This window comes from Tamandua tetradactyla, chromosome 2 (genome assembly GCF_023851605.1).
Source record: "Tamandua tetradactyla isolate mTamTet1 chromosome 2, mTamTet1.pri, whole genome shotgun sequence".
NCBI classification, from domain to species: Eukaryota; Metazoa; Chordata; class Mammalia; order Pilosa; family Myrmecophagidae; genus Tamandua; species Tamandua tetradactyla.
In genome coordinates this window covers 84,243,020-84,262,303 of record NC_135328.1, presented here as the reverse complement: position 1 = coordinate 84,262,303, position 19,284 = coordinate 84,243,020, and the positions used below count along the sequence as shown (strand labels likewise).

General features: G+C 38.6%; 1 protein-coding gene across 9 annotated transcripts in view; it reads right to left on the bottom strand.

Annotated features, from left to right (window-relative positions):
* Positions 1-18,851, bottom strand: part of MPDZ (multiple PDZ domain crumbs cell polarity complex component) — a 181,164-nt gene extending 162,313 nt beyond the window's left edge. For 8 of the 9 annotated variants that reach the window (XM_077148179.1, XM_077148181.1, XM_077148183.1 and 5 more), the window contains exon 1: positions 18,612-18,851. The gene's annotated coding sequence lies outside the window, so the exon portion shown is untranslated. The remainder of the gene's footprint in view (positions 1-18,611) is intronic. The other variant, XM_077148180.1, reaches the window with a different exon arrangement.
* Between the last annotated feature and the right edge of the window lie 433 nt (positions 18,852-19,284).

Here is a 19,284-nt window from a genome sequence, read left to right as displayed (position 1 = left end):
CTTCTTAAAATGATAAAGCCTTAAAATTGTTTTTACTATAAGGTTACATAAAAACACTAGAAATCTACAAAAAGAAAATCCAAATATCAAGTTGATATGAAAAGTAAATGTTCAGCATTATTTCAGTAACAACAGACACAATAGGCCTAAATAAAATAAATGACCAAGAAATTTTCTCTTCAGGAAAAAAGGTGATTTTTTTTCAATGTTCAATTTTCCTATTTTTTTCTAAAATAAGCATGCACTTATTTTATTAACAAAAAAATAACATTATATAAACAAATGAAACTATAGTAACTGTGAACAATAGCTATATTCAATAAAAATATTTCTGGCTAAAAAGCTCCATTTATAAGGAGGTCAGAAATAATCTCACTTCAAGGTCACTAAAAAAATGAGCCAAACACATGCGTTAAAGCTTTAAGTTACCACTAAAATATCAGAAATACACTTTATAATTTATAAAACAGAAGAAAAAAGAGATGAAGCAAAGAATACTCAAAAAAATCTAAAAGAGATTGGGAATGAAGAAAAAAAAACAAAGAAAAATCACAGTAAACACAAAACACAAAACAAAGGGGTGGAGGTGAAATAAATCCAAATATCTGTAGTCACAATAAGTATAAATGAGTTAAATTCACTTAATAAAAGATTTCAAAGGATCACAAAAAATTAAATTGAAAGAAAAAAATAAAGTTACAGAAGTTACAGAATAAGTATAGTCTGATAACATTTGTATAGATTTTTAAATTAAAAAACTATACACTACATATAAATACATATATATGTACTTTTATCATACTATAACAATGAATTAAAAGGACACCTTCTAAAATTAGAACAGCAGTTATTTTTAGGGGTAGACAGATGAAATGGAATGTTCACATCAGGAAGAAGTCAAAACGGGACTTTAGATTTATATTTTTTTTAAGGAAACTATAGTTATATAATGTTTTAAGATAAATATGTAACATGATTTGGAGGAAATAGTCATTGATGAAATGTCTTCGATTTGCTTCAAAAAAAAACTGGGAGAAAACAGGTGGCTAAGGGTAGAAAAGAAATGAAACTGGCCATGAACCAATGGCTATTAAAACTGAATAATGAGTATGTGAGGATACAGCGTACTATTCTCCCTGCCTCTACGGATTTCTCAGTTTTCATACTAAAAATTTAAAAGTAAACAAGTCAAATTATTAATATTTAATTCTGATGGGCACGACTAGGGATGATTATTTCTTTCTTCATAGTTCAGCTTCTTTTTCAAATCTTTCTTTCCTTGAGAGCAAAATATTTCACCTCAAACTAAAATATTATCTGGAAAGAATGTTAACATTGTTAAATGCTCTCATGGAAATATTTTCTTCAGGCTAGATTATTTAGCAAGCAAAATGAAAGAAAATGTTACGAGATTGTCTCAAAAAAAAAAAAATACCTCTAAACATTTTCAGCTTAACATTTAAAAACAAAGCTTCAGTCTGATTTTCTGGTGGCTACTCTGTCTCTAATTTTACCAAGCTGTTTGTGATAAGCACCTTAGAAACAGATACTTATGGCCCTGGGTTAGCCAACTCCACATCAGAGAGCAAGAGGACACAAGGCAGGAGATGATGAATGACTATTGTTCTACTCTAGGACATATAAGCAGTGCAAACCAAAACCCCCTTTGAGAATAATGAGTGAACCAAAAAGTGTATAAAAATATAAATCCATTTCAACAGAAAGAGAGCTTCTTTACCTTTCATGCATATTCAAAGGACAATTCAATAAAACAAACAGCCACATAGTACACATAAGCTAATATTAAAATATGGAAGGTGGCATATTCATCCACAATTATGTAAACATATACAGAAATCAAAACCATTACTTTGACCAACAAGCCACATATTCTAAACAAGCTTTGGTGAAAACAGCACCACTTCATTCCTTTTCCTAGGAATTTCCTAACGGGGGAAAAAAACACTGAAAAGGAAAGCACATGTAACTTAGAAATTAAAAGTCTCTTTTGCTTAGAGATATGCTTATACAACAATTGCATTTATACTAACAAATGTTCATTAAATTTATTTTCATTTCAAAAATTAACCCCTTCTATTCCCCTCCCCCCTTTGTTTTTTAACATGGGTAGGCTCCGAGAACCGAACCTGGTCTCCGGCATGGCAGGCGAGAACTCTGCCACTGAGCCACCGTGGCCCGCCCAATCCCTTCTATTTTTAAGATTGTTGGGCTGAGGTCAAATGTTCACTGTCTTTTCAAAAGTACATATGTTCTTTCCTTAATGTCATTTTCCTAAAGCACAAAAACCTAGTTTTATAAAGATATTTTACCGGAATCATACCCATTTCCAGAATGATATGTTTAAATAATATATGATGCTTTCTCAGTTAAGTTCCCTTATTCACTGCTTATACCCAAATACGAAGTTAATTTTAGACCTGAAAGGAACAAAAAGGATTTAAGTTCACAGACAAGCTAAAGCCCACTAAGGCTGATTACACAGCAAATCGGGGCTGTGATTGGGATTGAACCTCGGGCTGCTGCTATTACTCAACTGCCTGTTTGAAAAACTGGACTGCCCTTTTTTAAAAAACGTATTAGACAAATCAACTCTGTTTATAGTCCATTGTATTATATTGAATTTCCTTCCCTCTACCCTCACCTACAAGTAATTAAAAAATTTTTTTTTCAAGAAATATATTAGAGATCTATGAATTCCAATACCTTTTCTCTGAGGCCCCATTTTAATATAACTTCCATCCATAATGTTCTTACTTAGTAAATCCCTATAGGATACAGAATTCCTCCCCACCCCGACTGCTAACTCACATCAAACACAGTGACTCACAGAGAAGATTTCGGTGCTTCTGAGAATGAAGACTTGGCCTCTTGTGTTCTCTCACTCCCCAGATAAGCTCAAAGGAATTTAGGTTGTCAGGCAGTTACCCCATTTTCAGTGTTGAGGCTCATGGTGCAATAGGTGGCATATTTCTCGGATGGAACCAGGTAGGGGTATCCTTCCTGGGCCATTACCAAACAGAGCTGCCTTGGGAGTGAACAATGGGCCAAAACAGGACTCCAGAGGCAGCTCGATGCTCATTCAGAGCTCATTCCAGAAACATGATTGTCTTAGGGCAACCTAAAACCTGCAGAAGGATAAACTTTGTGATGCAGAATTCTCAAGTGGAATTCCTCTATTGGCAACAAATTCCCCAGAGAAACCATTTCGGGCTCCTGTCTCTTGCCCTTTTGCCTGCCTGAAGTGAGGCAATTCTCCAGAGGTCCCAGGAAGACTGTGTCCATGGTGCTTACAAAAAGTATGGAAACCACAGGTGTCCCCACGGGCCCCTGAAACACAGCCAACAGCAGCTGCTCCCCTGTCCCACCTTATCAACCATAGGAGGGGACACTATAGATATCTGTCATTCCTTGGCAGCTCTCTCAGGGACAGGATTCTCATTGAGTTTGTGAGATCTCAGTGAGTGTGTTAGTTAGATTCAGTTGTCAACTTGGCCAGGTGAGCATACCTAGCTTTGTTGCTGCGGACATAAGCCAATGGTAAGTGAACCTCATTTGTTGCTAATTACATCTGCAGTCAGCTAGGAGGCGTGCCTGCTGCAATGAATGACGTTTGACTTAATTGGCTGGTGCTTAAATGAGAGCGCTCAACGTAGCACAGCCTAAGCAGCTCAGCGTTCCTCATCTCAGCACTTGCAGCTCAGCCAGGCCTTTGGAGCTGGAGAAAGAAATCACCCCGGGGAAAGTTGTTGGAACCCAGGGGCTTGGAGAGAAGAGCAGCAGAGACCATCCTGTGCCTTCCACGTAAGAAAGAGCCTCAGTGGAAAGTTAGCTGCCTTTCCTCTGAAGAACTAACAAAAGAAATCCCCTTTTATTAAAAGCCAATCCGTCTCTGGTGTGTTGCATTCCTGCAGCTAGCAAACTAGAACAGTGAGCATACTGGGGCAGAACAATACATGGCTTTGTCATGTATTTGACTGAGTGATTCCTCAAGGTAAAGCTGTAAAGGATAGTGAATAGACACAACCTCTCCAATGCACACAAAATTGCTGCACTGGGAGATGGGAGGGTTGACCAGAATATTATCACAACCCTGCTTCCCTTTATTTCCTTACCCAGTTACCTCAAGCTTCCACTATTCATTCAAGGTGATTTTATGGGGTTTTTCCTCATAACTTTAAAAATAACTCTACTCCCACCATTTCCCTATTATTGTTCCAAATTGTTTCCTCCCATTCTGGAATGTTTTCTACAAAACTTACGACGAGTGCTGTCTATCATATCACCTACTTCGCTACCACTGGGCTCTAAGTACCAATCAGACATTTTTATCCTTCCCATCTGATCAGCGTCTCCTAAATTCAATTTGTGCTTGCATGAGTTCCCGCTGCTGACTCTGGATAGGAATAAAGATAAAGTTTACAATCTTTACTCAGGAAAGGGCAGTTTCAAGTTTCTGAAAGGAAATCCTCTATGAAGAAAACAGCATATTGGAGTGATACGTAATGTGGCTGTTCTCCTCCCCTATAATATGCTTATGCTAACTAGTGGCTTGCATTCACTGCTGGTTGGGTTCCAGCTCTTTGCACAGAGAAGTACCTCTTCACATGTACTAAAAGGGAGCTCATGTGTGCTTCACGCTCTCTCTGGGCACATTCCTTGCAATACTTTTCATAGAGGAATTCAAAACCCATAAATTCAGCTGAGAGGAGAGATCAACACTTTTTTGTGCAAGTATTAACACTTAATTATTTGAAGATGTAAGAAAATGCTGTGAGCTTTCACTATTTTCAAACACATGCTAACACCACATTTATAGATGCCTAAGTAGAGATTCAGAGAGATTAGTAAGTTGTTTAAGGTCGCATAACTCAGACTTTTTATTAATTAATCAGATTTCTACGGCCATATCATGTGGGGTACTGAAAAGACTAAATAATAAAATTTTCAACAACTATGTGAACAGTTTGAAGCAAAAATAATATAGTCAGCTACAAAAGGATTTGGGACAGAGAGGGAGAAGATGGAAAAAGAAATAAGGATTGAATACCTTACTTAATTACATTGGATGTCTACCACGACTAGATAGATTCCTTAAGTAGCAACCTATTTAATTTTCCTTGTCATTTGCCACTAAAAAAGCAACTTTATTCCTTAGCACAAGTCTACCAACAAATATTCTCCTCAAGAGACAAAACTTTCCAAATATTATTCATTACCAGAATGTCTAAAATGTAAACTTTGTTGTAATCCGCAAATGAAACCAACAATCTGTCATTTGGGGGCTTTAAATGTTATTCAATAGCAACTAATAAAAAAGAATGGACTGCTATTGCATCTTTAATAATAATGATTCTTCTGGAGAATAAAATAGTTTCCCTGAGTTAATTTTTTAGAAAAGAGAAATGTATTCTCGCAGACAATAAAACTAGCGTTATTTTTATGATTTGGAATGGAACCATTTATGAAATAGGTTTTAGATATACCTGTCTCCTTATACAGAACATATGTGCTTTACATACATACAATTCCTTTAATACTAATAGCCCTGGATTAGAATCTTACCCCATTTTCAGGTAAGAAAATTGAGGATAAGAAAAATGAAGTGTTTTCCTAAATATTCACAAAAGGTAGTAATAGAGTCAAAATTTGAACTCAACCCAAATTTGACTAATATTGAAGCCAAATCCCTTTCTACCAAATCATAGCTCTGTACTTAATAACAATAATTCAGGAAAGAATATATGTATTTGTCTCTTCACTAGGTAGCCCCAGGCAGCTATGCCTTCATAGTTTCCTGGTAATTTTATAAAGTCATCTTAAAAGAACACTGCCATTTTACTAGCTGTGAGATCCTGGGTAAGTAACTTAACTTGTCTACACTGCTGTTTCCTCTTTGTAAAATGGGTGCCAAAAATAATATATGCAAAGTACCTCAAAGTAATAGGTATCCAAACACTATTACTACTATTAATTTGTCATCCATTAGTGTCTAGACATTAATCTCTCCAATTTGCTATCAGATTAGCCAAGTTTATTAAGTCAGTAACTTCTTCACACCAGTCAAAACTGACTATTTCTGGGTTAGAACTTAGAAATGACACAATGCCTTACATCTGAAGTAAAGAACACAGTTTTATGACATCTTCTTCCCCATTACTGAAAATTACACATGGTTTTTGTACTGTTGCAGATTCCAAAAATCACCCCCTAAAACTTTGCAGAAGTAGAAATGGACCTGGCAATTACAAACTCCAAAATTCAGTTTAGTCAAAGAACTGACACTTACAAGTATTAAGGTATCTAACAAGAAAGAAAGATGGAGAGGGAACGGTTGTGACATAAGGTGAGACACAGAAAAATAAATAGGGGAGTAAAGGAAGAAGAAATAGTGAGGTGAGGAAGCTGATAGGGAGAAAGGAAAAATAGAAGAAACTGAAAGATGGAACTACAGTCAGATGATTTAGAAAGTCCTCAGTAAATTCCTTAGCATTCACCTGGCTGTCAGGAGGTAGAGGAAGTTGTCCATACCTGTTAAGAACTGAACCATTTCTCCCACCAAAGTGAAATCTGATCTCAAAGAAAGACCCTCAATTCTAATTTCTTTCACTCACCAAGCAGCCAAGCACAGTGAGAACCATTAAGTCTGAGTCACTTTCCTTGAAACTACCTTGTCGAAACTTCACAACATGAAAGTACTTGGAAAATGGGGACATGCTGTAAAACAGTAGGCATTATAATTAACAACATTATTAGCATCAGAATAGCTGACTTGAAGGAAATCAACAGGAAAAATATATATATTATACACCCCAGCCCCAAAAAGCAGAGCATTGTTTCAGCAAGTATCAATCGAGCACCCATATTTTATATTATAAGTAAGCTTAGCTTCTCCTTTGCAGGAATAAGTTTCATAGGGGCAAGCCCCAAGATTGAGGGCTCAGCCTACTGAATTAGCTGTCCCCATACTTGGGAGAATATCAGAAATTCCCCAGATGGGGAAGTTTAATATTTCCTGCTTTCTCCCCAGTCCCTCCAGGGGGCTTCGCAATTACCTGGTCCTTTCCTGGAACTATTTGTGTGACACCTGAGACTCAGAGCCCTGAAGTTACGACAGTCTGTATTACCCCATACAGCAACTGTTTAAAAAGTTGAAAAAGTAATCAGACTTCAACTAGAGACATGAATGGACCTGATCTGGACAGGACTAAGGTAAATCAGAATACATGGTAAAGGATGATATGGCCCATATTTTAAAACTTCTACTTCTGTGTGAGACCAAAGGAAGAGCTGCAGTTTGGCATAAATTTCATATTTTTAGTAGCACACTATCTAATTTAACTGGTATGGCCAGTTTATTCAAACACATAATTACGTGAAGTCCTGAATAGGACATGACATCTTGTTGGTTTGTCCAGATACATCCCAAAGTACTACGGGCAGAGAATAAAAAAGTAATTGCAAAGCCCCCTGGAGGGACTGGGAAGAAAGCAGGAAATATTCAACTTCCCCATCTGGGGAATTCCTGATATTCTCCCAAGTGTGGGGACAACTAATTCAATAGGCTGAGCCCTCAATCTTGGGGCTTGCCCCTACGAAACTAATTCCTACAAAGGAGAAGCTAAGTTACTTATAATTATGCCTAAGAGTCACCTCCAGAGAATCTCTTCTGTTACTCAGATGTGGCCTCTCTCTCTAAGCCAGCTCAGCAGGTGAACTTACTCCCCTCCCCACTATATGGGACATGACTCCCAGGGATGTAAATCTCTCTGGCAACGTGGGACAGGACTCCTGGGATGAGCTGGGACCTGGCATCGTGGGATGGTGAAAGATTTCTTGACCAAAACGGGGAAGAGAAGGAATGAAACAAAATAAAGTCTCAGTGGCTGAGAGATTTCAAATACAGTTGAGGTTATCCTTGAGGTTATTTTTATGCATTATACAGATATTCCTTTTTAGTTATGGTGAATTGGAGTAGCTAGAGGGAAGTACCTGAAACTGATGAACTGTATTCCGGTAGTCTTGACTCTTGAAGATGATTGTATAACTATATAGCTTTAACTATGTGACCATGGACAGGCCACGGGGGCTAAGCAGCCAGACTTCTCTTGCCTGCCATGCTGGTAACCCGGGTTTGTTTCACCAGGCAAAAAAAAAAAATTGTGACCACGTGATTGTGTAAACCTTATTTATACAATCATAAAAAAAGTGGCTGATGTTCTCTTTATCCAGCCATGCACAGATGAGTAAAAAATAAATAAATAATAGGGGGTGGGCGACAAAGGGTAAAAAAATTGGACAGCCTGTAATACCCAGTGATGCAAATATTCCAAAAATGATTATGGTGATGAATACATAACGATGTGATCATATTGTGAGCCATTGATTGTACACTTTGGACAGACTGTATGGTACATGAAGGTATCTCAATAAAAATATTAAAAAAAGAAAAAGAAAGAATTCAGAGCAGATATGGCATGTGAGCTGTCTTGAAGGCTGCAGAGATGAGGGGAAGAGCCAGGAGAAGGAAAGCATTTCTAACTAAGGGAAGAATATCTGTTAAGGCAATGAAACCATAAAGTACCCAGAGCATTTAACACCAGTGGGGCTTCATAACTAAGCTAGAGAATGCATGAGAGGAGCTAGGAAACAAGTGTAGTCAGGGCCTTGTTTGTACTTTATCCTATAAGCACGAGCATGGTGGAACATGTAGAGATGGGAGTGTGGAGAAATTAGAAAATTTATTTTCTAGAAAAACAATTCTGGCAATAAGATAAATAATTCACGAAAGAAAAAGAAAAACTGATGATGACGCAATCAGATGTTAGGCTGTTAAAAGAAAACAGACTAATCAAAAAATAATGAGAGCCTGTTCAAATTAAGGCAGTGGCAAGAGAAAAGAAAGGAGATACAGGCACATTCATTAGGGGGGGAATCAGAAGGATTCAGTGACGGCAATAGATGTTGACTAGCCCAATGTTTCTAATCTAGGAAACTGGAAATATAGGAATATCATTAGCTGAAAAAGCAACAGCAGAAAAGAGTAATGCCATACATTTTTAGAGGAAGGGGTAAAAATAAGTTCCGTCTTGACATACCAAGTTGGAAAAGCATTTAGAAAAAGGAAATGTTTGAACTAAAGCTCCATGAGGGTAAAGATTTTTGTTGTCAATTTATTTCCTTTTTCTTCCACTCCCATACTCCCTACACCAAAAGTAGTTGCTGGCAAACAGTGGCACTCAATAAATATTTGCTGAAAGAAGAAATCAATTACACAGGAGGATCTAAGGAGAAAAGAACATGGAGACAAAAACTGGGAATCATGGTCTCCAAACTGTTGCTTACAGTAAAGATCAATGAGGAAGGACGTAGAGAGAATCTAGAGCTAATCTCCCCTAGGGTCGGAACTCTGGGGAACACAAACACTTAAAAACATAATGTAATATACATTTATTTTAGTGATAAAAATCTATTAGAAATAAAGACCCTTCCTGCTTGATCACTCCATTTAATTATCACATGTATTAAGTATCCACTGTGATCAATGCAGTTGGTACAGTATATTGCTATTGTTTATTTAGCTGATACTAAATAACGTTACCTGACCTCACTTTGGTTCCTATACAATGTGAAAACAATCTACCTGTAAAAGAGAGCCTTAATAAGGTCAAATTAAATACGAGCGGGGGGGGGGGCTAAGTGTGTAAGGGTAGTTCAATGGGGGGGGGAGTGGTGCAAGGGTAGTTCAGCAGTAGAATTCTTGCCTGTCATTCGGGAGAATCAGGTTTGATTCCCAGTCCATGCACTTCCCAAAACAAACAAACAAACAAACAAAAATTCAGCAAATGGCGCTGCAATAATGGGATGCTCACATGGGTGAAAAATAACGAAATGTGACCCCGTCATACATCATACAAAACAAAAAAAAGGGAAGATCAGAATACCTTAAATAAACATCAAACAATAATCTGTGGGTAATTGAAAAATACTAGCAGAATCAAAATATCCCCACAAGCTCAAGCATGAATGAAAGTTTATATACTTGGAGGGGAATATAACTAAAAAAAAGATAAAGTCTGCCATGATTCTTTCATTAATCTCCATACCAACCCAAAACAAACTCACCTTTAGATCTTCTGATAATTGAATAAGCATTCATTCCAAGAAAAAAGTAAAATCTGTCTACAAAAAAAAAAAAGCAGTATATTTCGTGTTCTGAACTAAAGGATCACTAGAGAGAAAACTCTATTCCTCTGACAGCAAAGAAATGCTGCTGTATAAATACGCTGATGAGCGTGTCAGTCAGCAGTAGCCTGCCTTGCAGAGAATAAAACCGAGGAAAGTTGACAAAATAGGTGACAATTTGCATCTTGCTGTCAAGCTTCCCTGTAGTTCAGATAAGGAAAATTACATAAAGAAATCCAAAATAATATGAACCTCCTGGAACATGAATCTTAGCTACAGACGAAAATAAGCACGGACCAATTCAATCCCCTGATTACTAATTCACAGATAATATAACCGGCTACACTATTTAGTTACAGCTTACAATACAGTAAGACTCTGATCAACCATCTTGATAACTGGTATTTTCTCTTTGAAAACGTCTTATTCAATAAACTTGACCATTTGCTTCTTAATTAACTCACCTACTATTAAGTTACATTTGCTCACTGTATTTTACTATAGTATTCAAGGGACTCTATGTTAATATTAAGGTTATAAATTAACTTTTACTTTTGTAATAATCCAAAGAGCACATCTGCCTTAAGTGGAATGTTATTATGTTTTTTTCTTTTTTTTAATTTGCCACTTAATTTCAATTAAGTTATCAGAAAGTACAACATATTAAAAAATGGCAGAAAATCTGAATGATTCCAACCAGCATGGCATATTATCACAATATAATGAAGACATACATCTCTTCTCTTGAATGATTTAGTCCATCCTGGCAGTGTACAAGCATGACCTAGAGCTGTGCCGGCCAGTATGATAGCCAGTAGGCAGGCATGGCTACTGAATACTTGAAATGTGCAATATTTGAAGTAATTCAATATTTCAATACCTTACTTGTAAGATACACATGGTATTCCAAAGACTTTCTTTCAAAGGAAAGAGGGTAAAGCATCTCACTAATTTTTACACTGATTACACAATTGAAATGAGAATCTTTTGGAGATACCAGGCTAAACAAAATATATTACTAAAATTAATTTCACCAGTTTTATTTCTATAATGTGACTACTAGATGATTTTAAATTACATATGTGGCTTGTATCTTATTTCTCCTGGAAAGCACTGACCTAAAATGTTCTAGAGTACCACATCATCCCTTCTTCAATTCAGCTTGATGATCTTAGTTATAACCTATAAATGAATATATTCATATAACAGAATAAAAGTTTTTGAATAATTTAGGTACCAAGCTACTTTTTGCTGGCCAAATTCAATATACGATTGCTATATTAATTTGTCAAAGGAGTATTTATACAAATAAATCTAACAAAAATTATAAGAACTACAAAACCCATGCAATATCTTTTCAAGTGGGTGAGAATTTGACAAGTACCCTGGAGATACAGCATTGGACTCAATACTGAAGATGATGCTGTGCTTATACTCTACACAAGCTGGGTTACAAAGTGACATCTTACTTGACAATTTTTTTTATTTTAGTCACCTGGTACCTTCTAAGATAAAAAATATTTAAATCCCTTTATTTTGCAATTACCAGGTTTTATTAAAACCATGACTTTACTTACTTTGAAACTTCAAGACACATTTAATATGGGCAATTAAATTTTATAATTATCCAAAAGGGGCATGGATTCAAGAAGACTGAAAAACACGGTAAAATACAAAAACCTGACCACAAGTAGTTGAAGCCAAGAATGGAAAATGTCTAACTGTTAAAAAGCTCCTAATTCTATATTCATAGGATAGATTGCTAGTCGGCAATAAAAAGGAATGAAATATTGACACATACAACATGGATGAATCTCATCTTTCACTGGGTGAAAGAAATCAGACAAAAAAGAGCATGTACTGTCTTATCCCATTTATATAAAGTTCTAAAGAACACAAATTAGCCTATAGTAACAGAAAATAGATCAGCAGTTGCTTGGACACGGAAGGATACAGGGCAAGGAAACTTTTAGGGGTGCTGGATACATTCCTTATCATAATCATGATGACAGTGATGGTTTCACATGAGCCAAAACTCATCAAATTGCACTTTCAATATGTCAATTTATTGTATGTCAATTATACCTCAATAAAACTGTTACGGTTGCCTCCACTTGAGAAAAGGATGGAGCCTGGATATCCTGAGTTTAGCATCCAAACATATGTTTCTTGAACTTAATGGAGTTGGCTAGGGGGCAATAATCCAGGCCCAGGGGCTGTTTCTTTTTTTGTCTTCCTACTTCAGCCACAGAACAGATCTAAAAATACTTTGTGATTCAGTAGATTAGATTAAAGAAGAGTCCTAGTGCTGTGTCTTTCTAAAAGGGCACTGGATAAATACTTTGACTACACCCAGGGAAACCTCAGTGGATGGAGGGAAGTGGGAGAGGGGTGGACAATATTCCACTGAATCCAACTGTTGAGATCTGGGGGTCCCAGACTAGGAAATGAACATTGCCCAAAGGCAGACTTCAAGACTGACTTATTCAAATTAAATACCCTTTTGGTCACCCAGAAAATTAAGTATATAATGACCACATGACCTGCAATCACACTTCTAGGTATATACCCCAAAGAATTGAAAGCAAGGACTGAAACAGATATTGCACACCAATGTTCATAATGGCATCACTCACAATTGTCAAAAGGTGAAAGCAACCCACATGTCCATCACCAGTTGAATGGATAATCAAAATGTGGTTTATACGTACAATGAAATATTATTCAGCCATAAAAAAACAAATGGAGTTCTAATACATGTGACAACACGGATAAGCCCTGAAAACATCATATTTAGTGAAATAAAGCCAGGCACAAAAGGAAGAATATTGTATGACCTTACTGTAATGAAATAATAATACTAAGCAAATTTATAGAATCAGAAACTAGAATACAGACTACCAGGGCGCAGGGTGGCAGTGGGGATTGAGGAGTTAACACTTAAATTGTACATTAGGGTAATTAGCAGCACTGAATTATAAATCTGAATGTGGTTAAAAAGGGAATTTGGGGTTGTATATATGTTACTAGAATAAAAATTTTTTTAAAAACATGGGACTGTACAACACAAACAGGGAACTCTAATGTAAATAAATTATGGATTACAGTTAATGGTATATTATAATAATACTCTTTCATCAATTGTAACAAATTACCACACTAATGTAAGGTGTAATAATAGAGAGAGGTATATGGGAACTCCATATTTTCTGCCTGATTTTCTGTAATACAAAAACTTCTCTAATTAAAAAAAAATTAAATACCCTTCAGAGATGGAGAGGGGGAGTAATGGGGAGACCCTAAAGCTTTATGGATAATGCTTTAGACTTAAACAGGACCTGTTTCAGGGGCCTAGCAAGGGATACAGGAAGCTGAGCATACCTTGTACAGGGAGGACTTTTTAATTTAGAGATTCATCTTTAATCTCTGAGTTTATCATCATGCTTTTGTATTGTCAGTGATATGGGCACAGAATGTCAGGCTGCCCATGACAGTTTTCTATTGTGATTTCTGCAAAGCAAGGTATAATGTAAAGTTATTCTGAAACTAACTCCATGGATGTGTAATATTTAAGTAGAAAGCAAGATTTTAAAATGTATATGTCATGTGCCATGTGCCAGTTAGTCTCATAACACCTCAAGAGGCAAGTGACAGTGGTCCAAAAAAATGCTATTAGTGTCGATTCAAAATTAATGAATGTTTAATAACCCCAGATTTGATTATCCTCACTGAGAAAAAGAGCAATTAGTGAAATCTATTGATCAACAGTTCATTTGTTATAACAAAAAAATGTAAGCCTCCTCACTTCATGAAATATGTAAGTCTGGGGAGGAGGGAGAGCATCTGGGTAACAATTACAGGTAAGTTTTTTTGTCTTCTCTGTGCTTGTCTTTCTTAACTACCCTATACATTTAACTACCCTATATATTTTACTACCAAGATAGTTTTAAAATGCAGTCAACAGAGTAAATAGTAAACTACCCACATAACCTGCTCAAATTATCAACATAAAATTGCCAACACAATTTATTAGGTTTTTCCTATTTCCCAACAGAGAGAGAGAGGAAGCTGATGCTTCTGTGTTTTCCTCTCTTACAAGTGTTTATTTTTTCACTTTTCCCTCATGAATTTATTTATAGCACCTTAGATCTGGAGGTAGAGTGGTTTCTACAAGAAAATAACAATGAATGTTGTTTGCTAGACATAAATACAACTACAAGGAGAAGAATTCTTTAGATAAAATAAATGTAACCATCAAAGGCAGGAAGAGAACAAGCAAAAATTAAAGTTTCATACTTTTTTTGTATGCTGTATGGCGGAGGTCACATTTCCTTCTTTTCCAAGCAAGTATTTCATTATTGCAGTACCATTTGTTGAATTTTGTTTGTTTTGGGAAGTGCATGGGTCATTGTACTTTTTTTTAAAACTCAGTTGGACAGATTTAGAAAAAACGGCTTTAACTTCTCTTACTTGACAAATTTAACTGCAACATCCCCAAATATGTTTTTTATTTTATCATACGATTTAAATTTCCTTTTTAATCTTACCTCTTTCCAAAAAGGAGAAAAAAATTCTGGAAAAAGAATACTATGCCAAATATTAGCCCCCAAAATACCCAGATATAGAATTTACAGCTTTTAAATTAATGTAGTTTAAAGAATAAATTTGTCATTCTAATCAAACTGAAAAACATGGTAAGATGTTTACAACATTAAAATTATTTCACCTTCACTAAAGTTAATGTTTTGCCGGTTTTAAGAAATGGAAACAATATTTTGAGAAAATCAATGCTTTTATGAAACACTCAGAAAACTAAAGCTCTGTACACAAAAAGGAAGGAGACTAAGAAACACAAGTGATCTCAGGCCAAAGATAAACTACCTTTTTCTGCAAAGAACAGTTTCCCTTTCTTCCCAAACATCAAATTAGCATAAAATGCTTAGACTACCACAGCAGCCTCCTAAAACACCTCTTTCCCTTAGGAGCCAGAACCTCATCATTTTACAACTCAAATCTCAAAGTTCTTAAGAACTTCCAAGAGGATAAAAACTCTGTCCCACACTGCTCTCCATTGCTTGGCCTTCTTCATCCAACCTTTATTTCCTCAGCACAAATCCTCAATCCCACTCTGGAGAAAGAGGAATCAAACATTCATTCCAATTCCAGAAGTCTTCCCATAGCCTACCCAGTACCCAGCTCCTACTCTTACCCCATGTGCAATTCTAAAGGCAAGGCCATTGATTTAAGCTGTACTTTATACCAGAATACCCTTCATCTCCGCCCCTTATCTAAATACAAAAGCCGCTTCTGGTTCTTGTATATGAACAACCTCAACTAGGCCAGCAAGCCCACGGGACGATGAGTGCAGATCTCAATTTTCTTTGAATCCCTATAACTTTTCTACCCAAAAACCCTTTTATTCTTTCCCATGCATACCTACTTTTCCAACTAAGACAGTAAGCTTCTGGAGCAGTATCTTTTATTTATTTTGTATTCTCCCCAGTGCTTAAACCAACACAAGATATCTTCTAATCTACCCATTCTTTCCTTCTAAATGAATAACTACTTAGATCTTCTCTGGAAATATGTTACAGAAAAGCAATGGATTGCTTAATATTGGTTTTCTTTGCCCAGTAGTGGTTGTTCATCTCATTCTATCATGCTGAGTATAGGAATTTGAAGCATGCTAAAAACTGACTGAATATCCCTCCCCTCCCTAGCCACTAACCATCAGGGTTAAGCAATAAAAGGAAGGAGTGTAGTTAAAAGAAAAGAAAAAGTAGAGGGAAAACCAGAAATGGGAGGGGGAAATTTAAAAGAGAAATACAGAAAGAAAAGGAACATGCAAAAAAGGTATGGTACACATATGATCTATTAGTAATATGATAAAAATAAACTTCAGTAGTTGGTTGTTTAACTGATTGATTTGATTGAGTAAATTAGGTTTGAAAGAGGAGGATGAAGAGGCAAGGAGCTCCAAAACTTGTTTTGTCTAAGGAACCACGTGTCTGTCGAAAGGAACCTATGACATCCCCTAATCCCACCCTCTTCCCACCCAAATAAACAACATACAATGATCTGTTCAGGTAACAGAACAAAAGCCTGTTCAAGGTAATAGAGAATAGAGCAGCTAGAAGTTACTAAAACTCATTACAGACCACCTTGAACTATGGCTATATTAACCTTAAAGTAACTAAAAACATATTTTTTTGCCAATGGGAAATCCCAATTTATACTATAACAGAAAAGACACCAAAAGTTTAAGAAACTTTATAGAAGTGAGAAAATCCTGCACATGCAATTTGTCTGCCTATAGGAAAAAAACCCTGCGGGTTCAAGAGACCCTAAGTAGGGTCAGAAAGGCAATTAAACAATGTATCCATCCATCCCAAGAGGAAGGTTCAAAGTCATCCTTTCAAGCAGGTCACAAACTTTTTTCTGTAATGAGCCAAAAGGCAGATATTTCAGGCTTTGAAGGTCATACATTCTTTCTCAACTACTCAACTCTGTCACAACTATGCAACTACTCAACTCTTGCCCATGTGCTGTGAAGGCAGCCACAGATAATAGGAATGAGTCTGTGCCTCAGTAACACTTTATTTATGGACACTGAAATTTGAATTTCATACAATTTTCAAAATTCTGTTATTTTGTTTCCAACCATTTGAAAATGTAAAAGCCACCATTCCTAGTTTCATGGCCTTAGGGAAAAAAAGCTAGGACAGGCAGATTCGGCCTGAAGTCCTTAATATGGCAGACGCCTGTTTTAGAGGATCCTAAGGAGAGCTGGGACGGCATACGTCAGCATCATGCATACATTCTAGAAACATACAGGCATCTGGAAAATGACCCATCAGCAGAAAAACAATCTTACCAGACAAAATGACCCTCGTGGCTCTTTCCCTCTCATCACCCCCTTCTTCACCTCCCCACTGTGACCAGAGCATCCCATTGTATTAGAAGTTCAATCCAAGTCACTTCAGGTTCTATTGCGTGTTAAAATGACACAGCAAATCTAAATATTACCAGGTGTTAAGTATATACTATACAAATTTAGATGAGTCCACCTTTTACAAAGAAGTTCTATGTAATCACCTATATCCAAATTCTGCATGCAAAAACTCCCTAGCCCCAAAACATCCTCCTGGCTAGCTTTCCAGAATTGATGCTATTTATTCTGTAAAAGGAAACCTAAAAGGAATGTATACGGGAACACGAAGGGGATGTTTACACCACAGTTGTCCACTAAGGCTGGATGAGACAGAGTCTGGTCACTTTTCAGATTCTTCGTTTCTCTACATCAAAAGAACACGGTGAGGTTTTTCCCTGAAATCTGGTGAAGACACGGTTCCCTTATCTGAGGAGTCCAAGGAAACACTCGCCGCCACCCTCAACCATCCCCACCCCCAAGGAACACTGCGCCCCTGCCCAGATTCTTCCAGAGTAGTCCGACCTCGGCAGCAACTCAAGCAGATTAGGATGGCGACGTCCCCTCCCAACTCGGCCCCCGGCCACAGCGCAAGCAGCAGCCTCCTCCCGCCCCCGCCCGGCCCCTCCTCTTCCCCGCAGTCCCAGCTAGGATTTTCTTGTGATCTGCAGAGAAGAATAACCGGGTCTTTGTGCCTCCGCAAAGAACGCAAGCAAAAATACACACCATCACCATTCCCGACGCACACACAACTCCCCAAGACACAAAGCGCCTCCCAAACATCGCTTCCCTAGGAACATCCGGCATTCTCGGGCTGCGAAATCGCAGACAAAGGCATCCCATCCGGGCGGAATTAAGAAGGGGGAGGCGAAAGTAAAATGCTCCGACCTACAGGGGAAGCAGAGGAAAGGACACAGGCAACACGGTGGGGGGCAGGAAGCAATTAGCGGTTTGCCTCGAGGCCCCCCCTCCCGCGGCCAGAGACACAAGTCCGGGGGCATTTTCCTACCCCGACCCGCATAGCCGGGCCCGCGGAACAGTTGAGGGGGCGTCGCGCTCCAGCGCGCGGTCAAAGCCCGGGAGAGCAACAGGCGCCCGCACGCCGGAGCGCCCAGCCTGCGCGCCAGGCCCACAGTCACCTTTCTTGACAATGTTACTGCCCCTCCAAGCGAAGGAAATGAAAATACTTCTACACCATTTAAAATAAACGAGAGAAAAAGGGATGGAGGGTGGATGAAAAGAGCGGACTGTCACTCGGGAACCCGTGCTAGTAGTAAACGAAACTTCCAAATCCCATCCTTTTCAAGAGACAGGGGAGCAGCGGCTTCTCTGAAGCACCCGGGCCGCGCGGGGTGGGGCGAACTCACCCCGCCGCCCCCGAGCCGCCCGCCCAGCCCCGGGCACCCGCGCACCCTCCCAGCCAGCGCGTGCGCGCGCTCACGGGGACGCGCTCCGGCCTCACGGCCCGGGCGCCGCTTACCCGGCTCGCGGCGGCCGCCCGGGATAGGGACGCGGGAGGGTGGAGGGCTGGGGAGCTCGGGTCGCTGGGGACTCGAAGTGTCCCACCTCGCCCAGGTTCTTTCTCTTCTCTTCGGAAGTAACGGCCCGGCGAAGAGCTTCGCGATCAACAGACACTCACTCGCTACCGAGAAACTTAATGCCGCCGGCGACCCAACACCAGCCTCGCGATCCACCGCGCTCCCTCCCCCAGCGCGCGCCGCACTTGCGCCGACCCGGGCTGCCGAGGCGGCGGCGGCGGGGCCGGGGCTGCAGCGGCTGCCGGGGCTGCCGTGACGCCTGAGGCCGGCGGGGCGGCGGGCGCGCCTCGGCCAATCAGGGGACGCGGCCAAGTCGATCGGTCCTGGGTTTTAAACTAGCCCCTTTGACATTGGGCCTGTGATGCGGGAAATGACCTGGGTAGGGTGGCCAGATAAAGTACAGGGCGCCCAGTTCAATTGCAATTTCAAATAAAGAAGGAATACTTTTTTAGTATGAGTTTGTCCTTGCGATATTTGGGATATACTTAAACTAAAAAAGTATTCGTCGTGTATCTGAAATTCATATTTGATTGGGTCCCCTGTGTTTTTATTTGCTAGCTCTGTCATCCTGTATGAACTGATAAGCTCCTTTTCTGTTTCTGTTTTTTGTTTGTT